The 21,263-nt window shown below is 40.8% G+C and overlaps 1 protein-coding gene across 1 annotated transcript in view; it reads right to left on the reverse strand.

Moving 5' to 3' along the window:
• Window positions 1-21,263, reverse strand: part of cfap58 (cilia and flagella associated protein 58) — a 220,726-nt gene that overhangs the window by 39,655 nt on the left and 159,808 nt on the right. The gene's annotated exons all lie outside the window — the stretch shown is intronic.

The following is a 21,263-nucleotide window of genomic DNA, read 5'->3' on the forward strand; positions in this document are numbered from 1 at the left end:
ATGATATAATTTAGAACAATGGAATACACATATAATTCATATGTTCAACTAACCATTATGATTTTTCAATAATAAAATAGAATTCTGGTGAAACTGTTTATCTCCACAAATGCCACCTGAACTATGGAGTGTTTCCAACATTTTTTAGTTTTATTTTGAATTTCCAGCATCCACAGTAGTTGCTTTTGAATAATGATGTTGCTGCTGTTCCTAAATCCTAACTTAACAAAAACACTTATTTAGTTTACACAATCATACTCTCTTCTAAGAGGGACAACTGCATTGCCTCAGTTCTTATTTATGAACATATACAGCATGAGCAGGAATACATGTTCTGGTGCAGCAGTCTCATCCTTTGGATGCTCCAAAAATGCGTTGATATTCTGTTGTCTGCTATTCTTATTCTCATTTGTTATTATGTACAATCTTTCATAGAAGGTGCAAGAAACAGTGAATTAGATTAGGCTGTCAGACAAGGTTGCAAAACAGAGATTAAATTTGAAAGTACATTTTGCAATGAGGATTGACTAAAAATCTATCAAATTGGATTACTTGTTATATTCCATTGCTTCCAAGTTAGTAATTCCATTATGAGCTTGCATTAACAATTTATCTGAACACAGAACTCATTATGTACGAAGAAATTAGAAGAGAGCTTCATAGTCTGTTTGGTGGCAAGATCATAAAGGATAGTGGAAGCAGGGAAAAGAATAATAAAAAGATGAAGATAATGCTGTCAAAAAGAAAGATCACAAAGCATTTGAAGGCAAGAATGAAAGTTTCTGCATCTACTGGGGTATAAAGTTTGACAAGTGAATAGTAGAGTTTCCTGATTTACAAATGTCTGACTTACAAATGCTCGTACTTACAAATGCAAGACTGTAATTTTAAAGTTTGACCTCCAAACATTTCCTGTCCTCACAAATAGCTGCTTTATATTGTCCTGCATTGTGTTCTGAATTGCACACAAATTGACTTGTGAATGGACTCAAGGACAGAACCTGTTCACAACCTGGGGACCTCCTGTACAACATGGCTGAAGAAATCTTGCAATATAAGAAGGACTGTAGGTAGGCTATATGGGACAATGCTTTGAAAAGTTCTGCTAAGCTCATCCGAATGGAATGAGCGATCAAGGTTTGTGTAAAGATGTGTAGCTTGTCGTGATTGTGGGTTTGTTCACCGAGCTAGGAAGTTGATTTGCAGGTGTTTCATTTTCAGTGGTTTGGGGCCTCCTGTGAAGCGCTGCTGTACTGTGTCTTCTGGAATTTATTTGGTTCCATTCCTGCTGCTTCCGGTTGCCGGTTCCAGTTGTTCATTGTCATGGCCAATATATTGGGTCGAGGTCAATATGCTTGTTGATAGAGTCCATGGTTGAGTACTATGCTTCTAGGAATTGTCTGACTGTCCTCTGTTTAGCTTGTCCTATGATTGTTGTATTGGCTCAGTCAAATTTATGGTCCTTGTCATCTGTGTGTGGCTTCTAGGGACAGCTGGTCATGGCGTTTAGTGGCTAGTTGGGGTTCGTGGCTGCAGATTGCTAGTTTTCTGCCTGTTTGCCCTTTATAGCATTTCGTGCAGTCTTTGCACGGAGTCTTGTAAATTACATTAGTTTACAACATGATGGGTATCGGATCTTTTGTCCTGGTGAGTTGTCTAAGCATGGCTGTCGGTTTATGGACTGTCATGAATCCCAGTGGTCGGAGACATCTGGCTTTCATTTCCAAGACTTTTTTTTTGTTTAAGGTAGCATGGCTAGTGAGTTAGGTCATGGCATGTCCTTGTCATGTTGTTTGTCTGTTAGGTATCTGCAGATGAAGTTGCGGGGATATCTGTTCTTATTGAAAACTCTCTTGAGGTGTTCTTCTTCCCTTCGTCGGTTGGGAGTGCTGCAGTGTGTTGTAGCCCTTTTTGAACAGGGTCCTAATGCAGCTTCTTGTGTCTGTTTGAGTGGTTGCAGTTGTAATTCAGGACCGGTTGATTTCCTCCTCTCTCGTAAATATGATCCATGTGAGTATTGTGTTGATGTGTGTTCTCGATTTCTGTTCTCTTAATGATAACAAAAGGGTCATCTGTGTATCTGATCCACAGTTTGGGTTGGATTTGTGGTAGGGCTGTTTGTTCCAATCTTTGCATCTTTGCATCACGGGGCAGCACCGTGACTCAGTGGTTAGCACTGCTGCCTCACAGCACCAGAGATCCGGATTCAATTCCTGCCTCGGGCAACTGTCTGTGTGGAGTTTGCACATTCTCCCCGTGTCTGCGTGGGTTTCCTCTGGGTGCTCCAGTTTCCTCCCACAATCCAAAGATGTGCAGGTTAGGTGAATTGACCATGCCAAATTGCCTGTAGTGTTAGGTGGATTAGTCAGGGATAGATATAGAGGGGTGGGTTTCTCTTCAGAGGATCGGTGTGGATTTGTTGGGCCGAAGAGCCTGTTTCCACACTGTAGGTAATCTAATCTAATCTCCTTCTGCTATGAGCCTAGAGATGGGTGACCCCCTTAGGTATTCCATTTATTTGTTCATATATTTGAATGTGAAGTGTGCCGTCAAGCACAGGTTTAGTGGTTTGAGTATGCAGTCCTTGTTGACAGGTTTCCTGTCACATTGCCTGTTCTGCCTGTCCAGGAGGTCAACTATCATCTCTGACTAGAGTTTTTCAATTGAAGTAAACAGTGCCATTACATCAAATGTGACCATTGCTTTGTCCTTGCCTATGCTTACATTCTTGATGTTGTCTAGGAATTCTTGTGATGACTGTATGGAGTGTTTGGATCAACTGATCAGATGTTTTTGTTGGAGTTCTTTTGCCAGTTTATGTGATGGCAATCCTAGCAGTGCCACAATAGGTCTGAGTGGTAAGGCTGGTTACTGTACTTTGGGTAATCCTAAAATCTTGGAGTGTTGTTGCTTTCTGGTTTCATCCTTTGTTGGTCAATCCTGGCGATCAGTCCATTTTTTTAAAGGTTTCATAGTGTATTGCTTATTCTATTGGTTAGCTGTGGAATGGGGTCAAACTCAGTACCTGCAAGTAGTTTCTCCGATTTCTGGAAATATGCAGTCTTGTCCATGATAACTGTCATGCTGCCCTTGTCCGCTAGTACTATGATTATGTTCTCATCATTTTTGTGTTTTTAGGGCTTCTCCCTTTGGTGTTGAGGTTGTTTGTTTGTCTTTTCTTGGTAAGTCAGGATATAATAACTTGTCTGACTGTTTGCCGTGTCTCTTCGGTTAGTCTGTTAGTTCTGAGTGTACCTTTTAATGCAGCTAGGAAGTCTGTTCTTTTCATATCCCTGTGATTGTAGTTGAGTCTCTTGGCTAGTACGGCTTTTTCTGTGTCGGTAAGCTTTTGGTCGGAGAGGTTTCTAACTCAGGTGTCTGTCATGTTGTTTTCTCTGCTGTTGGTTAGCTTAATTATTTTGTCTTGTACCACTATTCTCTTTCTGTACCTGGTTCTGTTCTGTCCTATGGTGATGGCCTGTTTGATTATGGCAGTCCACTCCTGATTGGTTGTTTTTGAAATTAATGATTTTTGGTGCACAATTTCTTGTCTGTACCTGTGTAGTCTTTTGTGTGCGTCCCTAATCATAATCTGGATCATCCGGAGACCGTTTTGTCTGACTGTTTCCCTGGCTAATGGGTTGTTGATTGGTGGTCTGTATCTGACACAGGGTGGTATTTGATTCTTTCATCATCCATGTAGGAATCGGAGTTGTTCATAGGCAGTTGGCACAGTATTCCCATTTCCTTGCTTGTCTTGGCATCTCTCGCCTGTAAGTGTTCAAGGTTTGCATAAAGATTTGAAGCTTGGGTGCTGATTCTTGTGGTTGTGGGTATGTTCGCCAAGCTGTGAAATTGATTTGCAGACATTTTGTCCCCTGTCTAGGTGACATCTTCAGTGCTTTGGAGCCTTCTGTGAAGCGTTGCTGTACTGTATCTTCTGGAATTTATATGGGGGAAACAGGTAGACAACAGGTAAAGCAATCCACATCCATGGACACCAACTAGCCACTAAACGCCACGACCAGCGGTCCCTAGTAGCCATACACACAGATGACAGGGATCATACATTTGACTGGGACAACACAACGATCACAGGACTAGCTAAACAGAGGACAGCCAGAGAGTTTCTAGAGCATGGCACTCATCCATGGACTCCATCAATAAGCGCATTGACCTGGACCCAATATACCTGCCACTACAACGCACAACTGGAATCAGCAACCGGAAGCAACAGGAACGGAACCTAATAAATTCCAGAAGATACAGTACAGCTGTGCTTCATAGGAGGCTCCAAAGCACTGAAGATGTCACCTAGACAGCAAATCAACGTCCCAGCTCAGCAAACATACCCACAACTATGGAATGAATGATATATTTATATTCTCAGTCATTTCTGCTCCATCAATAATTCAGACAAATAAATACAATATTCCTCAAAGGGATGCATTTGCCAAATCTAGCATTCATCCAAACCAATGTAAGAATGCCAAATTTCAAATGATCACAACAATTTAGACTTTGGGAGAAACTTATGCTGATTGGTTGGCAAGTCAACCAAGACCTGCCATGGCACTACCTAAACTTACACACTCTATGGTAGTCCTGAGGAGTGCGGAACAAAAAGCCTCAGGAACATAGCTCTCTTTTTAGCACAAAATTCAATGTAATTAACCCGATCTAAACCCTACTTGCCCAATTACAAGCTTATCATCAGGTTTGTTCCTTGTTTTTTCTAATATCACAAACAGGATAATTTTACTTATCAAAAGGAAATTACTAACAAATTTCTTTAAAGAATTTTCTTTAAAACCTAATGACAACTTGTATATACTGAGGTCCAATTTTTTAAATATGGAAAAATGTGATGAAATAAAGTGTGGCCCCAGCATTATGGGCTTTGAGTAGGGGTTACAATGTATTTGATTAATGATGAATATCCATTTTCTAATAAAGATAATTTTCAAGTGACAATCAGGTCTAATGATCATAATTAACAGATTATTCCTGAGAGCATAACATTTGGTTAAACCAGGTCTTCCTAAGAATGTCAATCTTCCAATTAACGTAATGTACATAAAATATGTTTTAAATTATTCATTAACATTATTCCAATGGGATCCTTCAATGTTTCTATAAATAGCTTTGTGTCTTATACAGGAAAGTCTATTTTTTAACTAATTGAATTTCCATTTATCAATTAGTTCCGCTTTGCACTGCTCATTCATGCATTAATCATAATCAGATTACAAGGCTTCACGCGTTAAGAATAGCTAACCAATAAGTGCATCCTATCATCATGCTTGCCACCTATAAGATTCTTTAGTAATGTTACAACTTCTGGCCTGCAGTAGCTGAAGACCATCATTTGACTGTTAAACATTATGACTTGGGGTAAGTTGGAGGTGTCTGGAAACTTGAGCAAACAGCACATTTTTTAAATCAAGATTAGAGTGGTGCTGGAAAAGCACAGCAGGTCAGGCAGCATCCGAGGAGCAGGAGAATAGATGTTTCGAGGCTTCCAGCCTCATTCCTGATGAAGGGCTCCTGCCCGAAATGTCGATTTTCCTGCTCCTTGGATGCTGCCTGACCTGCTGCACTTTTCCAGCACCACTCTAATGTTGACGCTAATCTCCAGCATCTGCAGTCCTCACTTTCGCCTAGCACATTTTTTTAACCTATCCTCTTATTTTTCAGGCCTGGATCCAGAAGCACAGAATGCAACTGTTCCATATATAGCAAGCTGACGCAACTAATTCCAATGAAAGATCATCAACCCAAAATGTTAACTCCTTTTTTCTATACACATGTTACCTGACCTTTCCCTGCATTATCCTTTTTTCAGGTCACAAGCCTACATGTCACTGGAGTCTCATACTAAAGTCATTTTGGAACTCGATTTGTTTTGCATTATCTCTGAGACAAAGAAATTAAAAGTAGATCCAAAGACTGGAATCTAGATATAGTTTGCTGGTTTTAATAACTGACCGATAAGGATAATTTCTATAAGGCTGTCAGAAGCAAAATTCATCAGATGGGAGAATAGTGGAAATAACAGATGTAAAATCACATTTTTTTTATTTCCTTTAGTTTTAGACTGTGGTCTCAATAACTTGCTTTAAACATAGGAGACTGTGCAAAAGGACGGTTGCAATTTTTAACTTAAAAATTATACTAATCAGAATAGAGTGTAAGTGCATACAATGTTGCCTTTTCCTGGAACAGCCAGAGTGAAATCAGATTGACTCACCCAATGGGTTCTGATTGAAGAAACAACTGCTTAACAACAATATTTTGTTGATTCCTGGCCAGGCAGCCATGGCTGCTGTTTGGCTAATACATCCAGCCCGCAAGAAGAAAGTATCAAGCATTTCTCTCAGTGTTCTCTCTCACTCCTGTGTGGAGATACATGAAAATTTCTAGTCACAGTTACCTTCGTCCCACTCACTCTTCTGTGCAATGCCCAACTGAAGAAGGCCTTCAGAGACATTGAAAGGGTGAATTCTTATCCAGTGAGTGAAAGAGCAAATATTGGTACGCAAGCAGCCTCAAGTCAACCCCGAAGAACTAAGGAATAGGAAGAAACCAAAAGAAAACAAGCCCTGTGGTCCAAATGGTGCTATCAAACTTTATTTCATGTGTTTCTTTTCCCCCTTTATCTACCCTTAATACCTACGTTTTGTCTGTCATTATAGGACTGATTGGAATAGTCAACATGGCTTTGTGTGTGAGAAATCATATCTCACAAACTTGATTGAGTTTTTGAAGAAGTAACAAAGAGGATTCATGAGGGCAGAGCAGTGGATGTGATCTATATGGACTTCAGTAAGGCGTTCCCCATGGGAGACTGGTGAGCAAGGTTAGATCTCATGGAATACAGGGAGAACTAGCCATTTAGTTACAGAACTGGCTCAAAGGTAGAAGACAGAGGGTGGTGGTGGAGGGTTGTTTTTCAGACTGGAGGCCTGTGACCAGTGGAGTGCCACAAGGTCCAGTGCTGGGTTCTCTACTTTTCATTATTTATAGAAATAATTTGGATGTGAACATAAGAGGTACAGTTAGTAAGTTTGCAGATGACACCAAAATTGGGGGTATATTGGGCAGCGAAGAAGGTTACCTCAGATTACAACAGGATCTTGATCAGATGGGCCAATGGGCTGAGAAGGGGCAGATGGAGTTTAATTTAGATAAATGTGAGGTGCTGCATTTTGAGAAAGCAAATCTTAGTAGGACTTACACACTAAATGGTAAAGTCCTAGGGAGTGTTGCTGAACAAGAGACCTTGGAGTGCAGGGTCATAGTTCCTTGAAAGTGGAGTCGCAGGTAGATGGGATAGTGAAGAAGGCGTTTGGTATGCTTTCCTTTATTGGTCAAAAGTACTGAGTACAGGAGTTGGGAGGTCATGCTGCGGCTGTACGGGCCATTGGTTAGGACACTGTTGGAGTATTGCATGCAATTCTGGTCTCCTTCCCATTGGAAAGATGTTGTGAAACTTGAACGGGTTCAGAAAAGATTTACAAGGATAAATAGACAAAGTCTTTTCCCTGGGGTGGGGGAGTCCAGAGCTAGAGGGCATAGGTTTAGGATGAGAGGAGAAAGATAGAAAAGAGATGTAAGAGGCAACTTTTTCACCCAGAGGGTGGTATGTGCATGGAATGAGCTGCCAGAGGAAGTGGTAGAAGCTAGTACAATTGCAACATTTAAACAGCATTTGGATGGGTATATGAATAGGAAGAGTTTGGAGGGGATATTGGCCAGGTGTTGGCAGGTGGGACTAGATTGGGTTGGGATATCTGGTTGGCATGGGTGAGTTGGACCGTGCTGTACACCTCTGCAACTCTATATATTTATTTTTGTGAATGGAAGAATTTTAAAAGGGGACAGTTTATATTATGGAATGATAAGTTAGCAATTTGTGTTTCTTTTCTGCAATTCGTTAAAAGTAATCTGTTTGCAAAAAGTAGCTGCTTTCTTCTTAAGTACAGAAATCTGATAAGTATTTTCTTTTAATCTGAATTTGTCAGACAACTTGGAAGATTTGACTTACTTTTTTCATATTTATGATAATCCTAGAAGAAGTGGGACTTCATTTGGTAGGTAGTGACAAAGTTTTGGGACCTGTTTGCTGGGATTTTGGAACAGTGACAATGTAATATTGGGTATGGGGTTGGGAAGTAATTAAGGAATAAAAGGAAACGCCATCAAAAATAAGACAGCATTAGAAACTGTGAAAGCCTTCCTCCAGGTGGAAGAAATACCTTCCCCTTCCCTCTCTCCCTACCTCTCCTTCATCTTTGATAGTTTGTATTTTCCTTAACAGGTTTTGCAGATAGATATTGAACTGGCTACATGGGTCATAGAATCTTAGAACTGTACAGCACGGAAACAGACCCTTCAGTCCAGTTTGTCCATGCCGAACAAATATCACAAATTAACCTAGTCCTATTTGCCAGCATTTAATCCATATGTCTCCAAACCCTTCCTATTCATATACCCATCCAGATGCCTTTTAAATGCAGTAATTGTACCAGCCTCCATCACTTCCTCTAGTAGCTCATTCCATACAGGTACCACCCCAAGCATGAAAAAGTTGCCCTTAGGTGCCTCTCACCTTAAACCTATGCCCTCTAGTTTCAGACTCACCTGCCCTTAAAGGGAGCTTGGCTATTCACCCAGTGCATGTCCCTCCTGATTTTATAAACCTCTATAAGGTCACCCCTTAACCTCCAGAGAGAATATATCCAACCCATTCAGCCTCTCCCATCAATTCAAACCCTCCATCCCCAGCAACATTCTTGTAAATCTTGCCTGCACCCTTTCAAGTTTAACAACATTTTCCTATAGCAGGGAGACCAGAATTGAACACAGTATTCCGAAAGTGACCTAACCAATGTACTATGCAGCCACAACATGACCTCCCAATTCTTATACACAATGGACTGACCAATAAAGGCACTGTACTAAATCCTTTCTTCACTACCCCATTTACCTGTGACTCCACCTTCAAGGAATTATGAATCTGCACCCCAAGGTCTCTTTATTCAGCAAAACTCCCCAGGACCGTACCATTAAGTCGATAAGTCCTGTCCTGACTGGCCTTACCAAATGCTCACAGTTATCTAAATTAAACACCATCTGCCAGGCCTTGTCGATCAGCCCATCTGGTCAAGGTCCCGTTGTACTCTGAGATAACCTTCTTCACTGTCCATTACACCAACAATTTTGGTGTCATCTGCAAATTTACTAACAATACCTCTTATATTTGCATCCAAATCATTTACATATGATAACAAGCAACGGACCCAGCACAGATCCTTGTGACACATGGTGATCACCGGCGTCCAATCTGAAAAACAACTTCCACAATGGGTTTTTTTTAACCGGAGGTGGTTAATAGTTTAAAAAAAAGGAAAAAGCAGTCACTGTGATTTTGGTGGTGGGAAGGTCACTCAGTTATGTGACAACACTTCTGTATAGAATGATTTTTTTAAAAAGTGTATATAGTTGAAAGACTATCACAGCATTTGAGCTTAAATCAAAATTTCGGACAGACCAGATACGCCAAGTAGTGAGACATTGCAATTAGTTCATATTGAGTTACAGGTAAACCAGTTTGAGCATGCGAAAAGAATGAAGAAACTAGTGATGAAATTTAAAAGAATATAAAAATACAAGGAAAGGGTATGGAAATGAAAATGAGAATGCTGGGATTAGAAATTTGAGGGGGTGAGAGAGAAAACAAGAATTTAAGCTTGGAGCAATGTAGTTTAAAAAACAGCCATCAGATGCTGATGCAGACTTGGACAAAGAAAATTCTAGTCAGAATCTAAAAGAAATATTTAAATCTAAACAGGCCCTATTAAAAATTCTTCATATAATTTGAGAAAATTGCAACAAACATAGGAAAACTTGAGATTACTTAGGCAGAGTAACTTGACACATAAAGAGGAATTTTATGCTTTATGTCAGAGGAGATGTCTAGGTATGATGATAATATTGACTGAGGACATTGGTGAGACCATCTATGGAGTATTGTGCACTATTTATTTAGTATAAAAAAGAAGAATGTAGATTAGATTACTTACAGTGTGGAAACAGGCCCTTCGGCCCAACAAGTCCACACCGACCCGCTGAAGCGCAACCCACCCATACACACTCCCCTACATTTACCCCTTCACCTAACACTACGGGCAATTTAGCATGGCCAATTCACCTAACCTGCACATTTTTGGACTGTGGGAGGAAACCCATGCAGACACGGGGAGAATGTACAAACTCCACACAGTCAGTCGCCTGAGGCGGGAATTGAACCCGGGTCTCTGGGGCTGTGAGGCAGCAGTGCTAACCACTGTGCCACCGTGCTGCCCACTAAATGCATTCAAAGAGTTTCAATGAAAGTTTACTGGACTAATACCTGAACAGGTAAGTTGCCTTATGAGGCATGGTTGGGCAGATTAAGTTTATATCCACTGGGGCTTAGAAAAATGCAGGCAATTTTATTGAAACATACAAGATTTTGAGCTACATTTTTCTGTGTTTGGAGTCACACATAGGCCAAACCAGGTAACAATGCATATTTTTTCCTCTAAAGAACATCAGAACAAAAAAATGTTAGGTTTAACCAAGGACAGAGGTGGGGAAAAGAGTAAAGGGAGGAAAGATCAATAGGTTAAGTCCTTGATAGGGTTGAATGAGGTGTGTGTAAATGACAAAAATGATGATAGTGTAAGCCAAAATTTGATAATAATGGAATACAAAAAAAAGACTGAAGATAGATCTAGAGGAAGTATAAACGGTAAGATAGAATCATTACCAACAGTTGGCATTCAGTAAAAAAGGAGCAATGATCTGAAAGCTTTGAACTCAATATTGAGGTTAGCAAAAAGAATTAGTATCTGGTGTGAAATGGAGTCAGGAAGTACAAATATATTTAACAGAATAAGATTATTGCTACAGAAGAGATCTTACTGGCTGCTGTGTATCCTAAATTACAACAGTGTTTGCACTTCAAACGGACTCCATCTAAATTCACAGTCCCTCGAGGCTCCTGGTCCTCTGGTTTCAGATGTATTTGCTGCATACAGACCTTGGAGGTCAGCACAGAAGACAAAGAAATTAGAGGGATTGGAGATTGTTAAAGGTTTACGTAAATGCAAGTCTTCGGTTTTGAAGGACTCAGCACTACGGTCATCATGCTAAAGATTATTACAGATGGCACGGTTAAAAGGATGGCTGGCATGAGACACTGAAAAGTTGCACTTGTGAAGTGGGAGCTGCTATTCTGAGGTTGAGATTGAAGATATGTGTTTCGGATAATGTGGTTCAGTATATACAATTGCATGTTTCATGGAAGTCTGACACCAGGCATAATGCCTTTGTGGTCCCAAAGTGCCCTCTGTATCTCTTGTGCATTGCGCTGTGCCACAATGGACTGAATTGGGATTACTGGCAATGGTCACAGAGTCTTAGCTCTTAGACATGCACAGCATATGAGTTTGCTGTTGTCATGGTGCCATGGCACGAGGCCTGGATTGGTGGTTCACTCAATCCAATACAAATTAGCTTAAAATGACAGACCAAACAAAATCATACATATTTTCATCCAAATGTTGTGGTTTTGCATTTCCCGCTAGTTTTGCTAAGGGATTTTAGGATGATTTGAACATTGATTAATTTCAGTTTCACAGCTTAGCAAATCTAATAAGTTTATTGGCTGCCCAAGTAGATCCTTCATGAGACATCAAAGTGTTCTCAGCAATTTCAATAACTTGGTGGTATGTTTAGAAGAAATTAGGAAAACTATCATGATGTTATGATCCCAGCTGACGTTATTACTGGACAAGTCAGATCCCAGCCAGAAACCTGGCTTGATAGATCATATTTTGATTTGTCATGGTTTAAAAAAAGTGCTGTCACTGAAACATAAGAACGCAATGCTGCAAATTTTGCTTTAACAATAAAACAGAAGTTTATCAACAAAGGAAATGAAGATAACTCAGGATAAGCCAAACCATTTACTTAAAAAAATGAATTCAACAGTTTTTTAAACATTCTGTGAAAGTATACTCTCATTAATTCCAAAACACCCCACGCGTTTTGACTGCGCTGTCTGGGTGATTTTCCTCTACTCTTTGTAGTTGCACAAATGAAGCTGCATTAGAACATTATTTCAATGAGCCACCACACACTGCAATGCAGAGGAACTACAAACAGCGGAGGAAAATCATGTACACAGAGTATTCAAAAAGAATGGTACCTAATGAACACAGTTTGCCAATTTCTCAGCAACAAACCCAAAAAGCAGACAAAACATGTCCAGAAACCCTAGCCACTCTCCCCTACATCAAAGACATCTTGGAAATGACTGCCAGACTACTCAGACCTTTTGGCATCATGGTAGCCCACAACACTACCAACACGCTAAAACAGCAGCTAATGAACTTAAAAGACCCTATACAGACAACAAGCAAAACGAATGTCTTACAAAATACCTTGCAAGAACTGTAACAAACACTACATTGGACAAACAGGCAGAAAACTAGCCAGCAGGATACATGAACATCAACTAGCCACCAAAAGTCATGACCCACTCTCTCTAGTATCCTTACATATGGATGAGGAAGGATACTACTTCGACTGGGACAACAAACACATCCATCCTAGGACAAGCAAAACAGCGATATGCACAAGAATTCCTAGAAGCATGGCATTCCAACCAGAACTCTATCAACAAATGTTTTGACTTGACCCCCATTTACCACACTGAGAAAAAAAACAGAAAATGTCATCATCACAAGAAATGATACCACCAACCCAAGGAAACCCAAACACACAAACAGAAAGCGTGTCATAACACTAGTGGTTCATCGGAAGCTCATTGATGATATTACCTAGTATGGTGACGAAATGTCTGAAAACAAACCTTCCAGCTCAGCGAGCAAACTTACATCCAGAACCTCAACCTGAGATAAAAATCCTCTCCAGGGCTGCTAGTTTGATAGTCGTTGGTTGACATGGACATTAAGAAAGGAAGGGCCTGTTTCTTTGCTGTATGACCCTATGAGTTTTGGTCTTTGGCTAACGCTAACTCTTCACTCTAAAGTTACCTAGTTGATGATTTATACTTCCCTTTCTGGGACCATGGGTCTATACATCATTCTATTCCAAGAACTGCACAGAAGTACTCAAAACTCAAGAAAACCTGAATGCAAAAGTCTCCTTCTCTAAGTTATGGGTGATCCTTAAACTTAAAAAAAAGAGTTAGAGTCATAGAGATGTACAGCACAGAAACAGATCCTTCGGTCCAACTCGTCCATGGCAACCAGATATCCTAACCCAATCTAGTCCCAGTTGCCAGCATTTGGCCCATATCCCTCTAAACCCATCCTATTCATATACCCATCCAGATGTCTTTTAAATGCTGTAATTGGACCAGCCTCCATCTCTTTCTCTGGCAGCTCATTCCATGCACCTACCACCCACTGCGTGAAAAAGTTTTCCCATAGGTCCCATTTAAATCTTTCCCCTCTCGCCCTAGACCTATGCCGTCACCCCAGAGAAAATACCTTGTCTATTTATCCTATCCATGCCCCTCATGATTTTATAAACCTCTATAAGGTCATACCTCAGCCTCTGATGCTCCAGGGACAACAGTCCCAGCCTGTTCAGCCTCTCTAGTTTCTTGTGGTTTTGGGAAGAGCAATTTCCATACCATGCTGTGATGTACCCAGATAGGATGCTTTCTCTGGTGGATCTATAAAAATTGGTAAGTCCTTGTGGACATGCTGAATTTCCTTAGCCTCTTGAGAAAGTACAGCTATTGTGCTTTCTTGACCATTGTGTCAACTTGGATGAACAAGGACAGATTGTTGGGGATCGTCACTCCCAGGAACCTGACTCTCTTGACCCTCTCCCCCTCAGCCCCATTGATACAGACAGGAGCGTGCTGTCCACTCCACTTCCTGAAATCAATGACCAGCTCCTTCATTTTGCTGATGTTGATGGAGAGAGTGTTGTCTTTACACTGTGCTGCTAAGCACTTAATCTCTGTCCTGTATTCTGTCTCGCCATTGTTTGAGATCTGATTTATAACGGTGGTGTCTTCAGCAAACTTGTAAATGGAGTTAGAGCTGAATTTAGCCACACAGTCGTGAGTGTATGAGGAATATAGTAAGGAGCTGAGTACGCAGTCTGGCGGGGTCCCAGTGTTCAGGATTGTGGTGGAGGAGATGTTGTTGCCTGTCCTTACTGATGGCAGGCTATGGATCAGGAAGGCAAGGATCCAGTTACAGAGGGGGGAAACGGAGACCTGGGTCTCTGAGTTTAGAGATGAGTTTGTTTGGAATTACGGTGTTGAAGACTGTGATATTTTGGATACTGATGCAGGTATCCTTGTTATCCAGATGTTTCAAGGATGAGTGTAGGGCCAGGGAGATGGCATCTGCTGTGGACCTGTTGCGCCAGTAGGTGAATTGCAAAGGATCAAGGCAATTGGATAGACTGGAGCTGATGTGAGTCATCATTAACATCTCAAAGCATTTCACTGTTAGAGGTCAGAGCCACCAGGCAGTAGTGATTGAGGCACGCTGCATGATATTTCTTTGGCATCAGGATGATGATGGTCTTCGTGAAGCAGGTAAGGGCTTCGGATAGTAGTAAGGAAAGCTTAAAGATATCTGTGAATACTCCTGCCAGCTGGCCCTCACAGGATCAGCGTGCATGGTCACGGACTCCATCTGGGCCGGTCGCTTTCCATGGGCTCACTCGCAAGGAGGCCGATCTAACGTCTGTGGCAGTGACCATGGGTACAGGGGCACCTGAGGCTGTTAGGCTAGGTAGTATTGTTTCACTGATATTCTGTTTAAAGCAAGCTGAGAATGCATTAAGCTCACCACTTAGAGATGTACTGTTGCCTATGATTCTGTTCAACTTCACTTTGTGGCCTGTTTGTTATGTTGTGTAAGACTTGCCACAAATGGTAGGTGTCTGTCCGGTTGGTCTGGATATCAAACAAAATTTGGTATTGTCTCTTGGTGTCTCTGACAGCCTTACGAAGGTCAGACCTGGATTTCTTGTACAGGTCAGGTTTGCCAGACTTGAATGCCTCAGATCTAGATTTCAGCAGGGTCTCGTGGTTCATCCATGGTTTCCAGTTGGGAACATTCAGATTAACCTCTACAGCATACAGTCTTCTACAAACTTAAAAATGACGTTTGTGATGCTAGTTGCATACTTGATTAGGTTGGCTGCTCAGTTCTGGAATATGGACCAGTCCATCAACTCTTTACGGTCCCATAGAAGCCGGACCAACACTGTCCAACTTTCTGTCCTAGGTCCTTATGTTTCAATTTCAGCTTGTAAGCCAGGAGGAGGAGCACAGCGTTGTGATCAGATTTTCCAAGATGCACACGGGGACGGAGCATTAGGCATTTTTGATGGTTATATAGTAATAGTTAAGGATGTTCGGATCTCTGGTGGGACGGGAGACATATCGGTGGTATTTTGGTAGCAGAGTCTTGAGGACGGCCTGAAGTCACCAGCTACGATGAACAAGGCCTTCGGGTATTCTGTCTCAACACTGTTTGTAGTGTTGTATACTTCGTCAAGTATTCACTTCACTCTTCATTTCCGCATTGGGTGGGATGTGGACCAATGTCAGGAGAGCAGAGGTGAACCCATGCAGCAGGTAGTAGGATCAGCACTTTACTGTAAGTTATTCTACGTCTGGGGAGCAGTAACTCGCCATGATCACCACATCTGAGCACCAGGAGGCAGATGAGGAGGCAGACTCCACTGCCTTTTGTCTTGCCCAGGGTTGGCAATCGGTCCATTCGGTGAACTGAGAAACCCTCAGGATGTCAGGCACAGTCAGGTGTAGCAGGAGTGAGCCATGTTCCTGTAAAACACAGCAGTCTCTCAATTCCCTTTGGAAGGTGAATCTAGCTTAAGTTCAGTCATTTGGTTCTCAATGGCTTGGATGTTTGCCAGGAGTATGTTGCTGAGAAAACTCTGAAGTTTCAGACTGATGTAAACCCAGCATGTCTCCCACATTTTCTGGAAAGGTGATAGCTTCCATTTGCTCCCAGGTGACGGTGAGGGAAGTCTGCTGCTCCGAGAGGTAGATATGTGCTCCTGATGGGGTCCTGGGCACTGGCCACAGCCTTGAGTGCTCCGGGGGGAGGGGTCTTCTGTCGGTTCAGTCAGGCCTCCTCGATGCCGGGTCACCAGGGGACAGGTTTTGTTCCCACACTGGCTGGGTCTTGGTCCTGGGTTTCCACAAGGTCTGGGAAGTGGGACCTGTGAGAGGCCAGAAGCCCTCTGGGCTTGCGTTTTCAGTGTCACCAAGGTAGATAGGTGCATCTGATGGGGTCCTGGCCACTAGTCTGATTTACGTTGGTCTGCTCAGGCTTCCTTTATGTCTATTAGCGGTGCAGACAAACACTCTCATTCTAAAGGTAAACCCCAAAAACTGTTTCAAAACAAATCACCATGGCTACAGAAATATTTGTAAGAGACACAGAAAACACATAGGTTACTTACGCAAAAACCAAAAACCAAACATATATACCTGATATAATGTGTTGTAAGATATAAGAGAGGCGGCACGGTGGCACAGTGGTTAGCACTGCTGCCTCACAGCGCCAGAGACCTGGGTTCAATTCCCGCCTCAGGCAACTGACTGTGTGGAGTTTGCACATTCTCCCCGTGTCTGCGTGGGTTTCCTCCGGGTGCTCCGGTTTCCTCCCACATTCCAAAGACGTGCAGGTTAGGTGAATTGGCCATGCAAATTGCCCGTAGTGTTAGGTAAGGGGCAGGGGTAGGGGTGGGTTGCGTTTCGGCGGGGCGGTGTGGACTTGTTGGGCCGAAGGGCCTGTTTCCACACTGTAAGTAATCTAATCTAAATCATAGTTTACATCACATCATTGTGCAAATATGGAATGGATTTCCAGAGATATGTTTTCATGAAGAGCAATAGAGATATGAGGAAGGGAAGTGGTGATGGTAGAAATATAAAAACCACATCTTGACATTTTAAAGTTTTCAGGAGGTCATACAAAGGAGCTTAGACTTCTTCAAAACAAGGGATAACAAGAGGTGGCGGGGAGAAGCCATATCAGACTTGTAACACTTGGGTTCTGGGCTGATGCCTAAAGCCTCTTGAGCAGATTAAATCTGGACTCTACATTTCATGCACTGGTAATGCCACTACAGATACGATGTTAGTGTATGAAAGATTTCCTTAGAGAGAAGGAAGTGCTGGGAATTTGATATAAAATTAATTAAATGGAGAAAGCAGGCAAAAAAAAATCAATCCGTATTTGTAACGGACTTGAATTAGTTTAGTACAAGTTTTGGACACATCAAAGACGGAATAAAACAAAAAGCTCAATTCATCTGTTCCTGTCACAGCTTGTTCTGCTCACAAATATAATTTTCTTTGCAGCGATGAGCTTATGATTCAGCTGGTTTCTGGCATGTGTGCAAAGCCATACATAACTCAAACTGCAGCAGATGGGATTGAACAGTTCTCACCTGGCGCAAATCCTCATTAGATTTCATAAAAAAATTAATTAGCTCTATACAATGACACTGAGTGCAATGTCAACTCAGTTCTTTGTTTACAAAATGTAATCTTGATTTGACCTGGAGACATTGATGGAAGGTTCTTCACTTTGACTTAGATAATATAGAACAGGTTACAAATAGAGAAGTTGAGGTTATGCTTAATGTGTATAATGTTAAAATATGATTAAAATGGATTATTTTTACAATGTGCTTGAAATGGAAAGACAAGTAAGTGAAACATTTTTGTTTTGTTCTTTTGTGAAGGACTGAACAATTATGGATAGCTTCTAAATGACACTTTTAATGTAATCTTGTGTGTCAATAAAGTGACTATAGAATAAAAATGTACTGGTTTAATAAGTTCAAGCTATTTTACACTTGTTTGCAATAAGAAAGTAATACTCAGACAAGCTATGGTTTATAAACCACTGACAATGAATCTAAATACTATGTTCAAATAATCCCACTTCAAATAGCCAAAACAATTACACTTTCAAGTTCTTTAAAAGGTAGCATTTAAGGTACCAGAATTAGCACTGTTCCAAGAGCATGGAACAATTGAAAACAAATCCAAGATAAGAAAATGAAAGTTTCGCATTATTTCCCTTAACTGTCTTTATTTGTGTAGATGTGCACGATGCTGGAGCATGAGAGGAAATTTTAGTCTTGCACTTCAGTTACAGAACCTCCTATTAATGGCACTGTACATTGGAAACTTAACGTATGATTATCAAAAATGAATGTAAGATTTTGCATGGTGAAGTACCAATTTGTAAAATCGACCCTGAGGACATTATGGGGTGCTAGAGGCAAGAACCTCAAAATTAGACATAAGTATCAGTTAAGCACAAAACACACATGGTATTGAATCTTGGGCTTCATTGAACTGAAACCACCTTAGCTACAACGTTCACTAAGTGAATTAAAATTGGGTTTTTGGGTTGCTATAGATTTATATGAGAGGCAGCTGCAAAATGGAATAATACTTTATTATTGTTGTATTAATATAATATTATATTAGCAAGAGTCAGGCTTGTAGAGACATAATCTATATTCAGGAAGCCTGAATTATTCAGTGTAGAGTACAGCCAAAAACTACTTCATTATTAAATCAAAGATGTCCAACAACTTCAGGAATTGGAGCCCACTGTGTGCATTATGAAAATTTCCAATTTATACAATAGACAATACAATAGACAATAGACAATAGGTGCAGGAGTAGGCCATTCTGCCCTTCGAGGCTGCACCACCATTCGATATGATCATGGCCGATCATCCTTAATCAGTATCCTGTTCCTGCCTTGTCTCCATAACCCTTGATTCCACTATCCTTGAGAGCTCTATCCAACTCTTTCTTAAATGAATCCAGAGACTGGGCCTCCACTGCCCTCTGGGGCAGAGCATTCCACACCACCACCACTCTCTGGGTGAAGAAGTTTCTCCGCATCTCTGTCCTAAATGGCCTACCCCATTTTTTTAAACTGTGTCCTCTGGTTCGGCACTCACCCATCAGCAGAAACATGTTTCCTGCCACCAGAGTGTCCAAACCTTTAATAATCTTATATGTCTCTAATTTAGTGAGAATTTTCCCACAGTTCTAATACTTTACAGTATGACTATTCAGTACTCCCATATTTAATTCTACATTCCGACTACAGCTAATTGCAAGCAGAATACACCCATAATTTAGTTAAAAGATTTTTAACTCTGGTGATCTTTGACCTAGAATTAGTACAGTAAGGAAAATTTCTAATTTCTTTTGAAACATATGAAATTTGTAATAGTTTCTAAGAATGTTTGAGAAGGGCTAAAGAGTTTGTGTTAATTGTGTAGGGATCAACTGTAAATTTGCTTGGATAAGTAGTGCTGGTCCTGTAGTCTGGTTAAGAAACAGGGTACTATTATAAACTTAAAGACGAGTTACAAATAAAAAGGAAAACTACAAATGGAGGAGCTGGAGGATGGAGTTGATCGGTGCTCAGATGAAGAAACAATGATAGGCAAATAGAGACAGAGGAACACAAAAATCCTTGGAAGGTGAAGAAACTCACTCTCAGGAAGAGTTCAGCTTTTCTGTTTCACAGAAAAGGAGATTGGAGCTTTTGGAGGTTCTGTGAGGGCTGGCTTATAAGGTTTACAATCTCGAAAGTGGTGTGAACAGCTCAGATGCTGCTGGGCCTTTTTTCTAGAAATCAACAAAACTGTGAATGAGGATATTATTGGGTGTTCGGATGAAGGAGCTCTGGAAAGCTATACCATGAGAGCTGTCAAGACCTGAGGGAGACAAGGTTTGCTTATGATAATTGTACAATGAAACTTGGAGGTTTTATAAAATGAGACTTGTAACGATTGTACAAACAAGAAACAGAAGACCATTTGGTCCCTTGAGCCTGATCTGCCATGAGACATTAAGACCATGGCTGATATGTTTGTAGTCTCAGATCCACATTCTCACCTGTCCCTGAATATGCCTACCCTGTGTGACAATGAAACAGCACATGGTGGAACTGTGCTGACATGCAGTATTGCATTTATGCGGAGAGTGATTTGGATGCTTGCGGGTTGTAAGATGCATCTTTGTTGTAGTGACTATTCAAATTGAAGTGTAACTTCTCCATTTGCAGCATAGTTTTGCCTGTTAATTCATGTTTAAAATTGTTGCTTCTAATCTCTGCTAAAGCAAGAATTACAAAAAGTGAAATCTTGTTTGATATTGATTTCTTCATTTGTGTGTAGCTGTATGCCTTTGGGGCGGGGTGGGGGGTGTTTATTGGTTTAGAGTTTCCCCTAAAGAATTCATAACAGTCATTAAAATAGGGAATTAAATTCCTTATTGGTACAAATTTAAAAAAAACAAATAAACTGAAAATGCTTTTAATGACAGTTAATTATTCCACTAAAAATACATTGAATGAAGAAGAGAAAGAAGGCAAAGTTTTTTTTTAATGCTGTCACTGGGGGATAATACTGTTTTGTGATTCACAGGATAGCATAATAGGCAGTTATATTTCCAGATAGGCAACAAGATTATAGGTGGTATGAGATTGTTAACCTTATGCCAGGAAACAAAATTTAATTATCTTGGAAAAATTTGGCAAGAAAGTAAGTTTGCCTCCACCACTATTCCATGTTACAATAGTGCTACAGAACATTTATTGATAAGTCCCTTAAATATTATAGCACAATTAACGCATAAATAAAAATTGCTTTTCAGAACCATTTTCAATATGTCCCTGAGGCAATTATATACACCTACTCCAACTCAAGCTTTACTAGGATTTGAAAACTATTATGCAATACCTCCGAACCATAACTTTTTTCATTCAAGAAGGCTGGTCAGATCCTGTATTCTTTACAGCTTTTATCTTGTCTATGCAGTGATATATGTTTCTTCACCTGAGTTGCAGAAGTAAATATTACAGAGGAAATTTACCCTCTGGGATCTATTTCCAACAATGTTCACTCAGCAACTGAAGGAATAATTGAGGAGAAAAGTGTGGCTGCATTTAAGGCAAATCTGCATAAACAGATGAAAGGGAAAAGAATAAATGGAAATGTTCAGAGGGTTAGATGAAGTATGACAGAAAATGATTCATGTTTCCCCCATGAAGGAAATCACAGCCCATCAGCATTAGACAACTTCTTCCAAAACCACAGCCACTTTCTTTGAGGTGCACAAGGGCAGCAGATACATGGGA

Source organism: Chiloscyllium punctatum, chromosome 38 (assembly GCF_047496795.1).
Source record: "Chiloscyllium punctatum isolate Juve2018m chromosome 38, sChiPun1.3, whole genome shotgun sequence".
NCBI classification, from domain to species: Eukaryota; Metazoa; Chordata; class Chondrichthyes; order Orectolobiformes; family Hemiscylliidae; genus Chiloscyllium; species Chiloscyllium punctatum.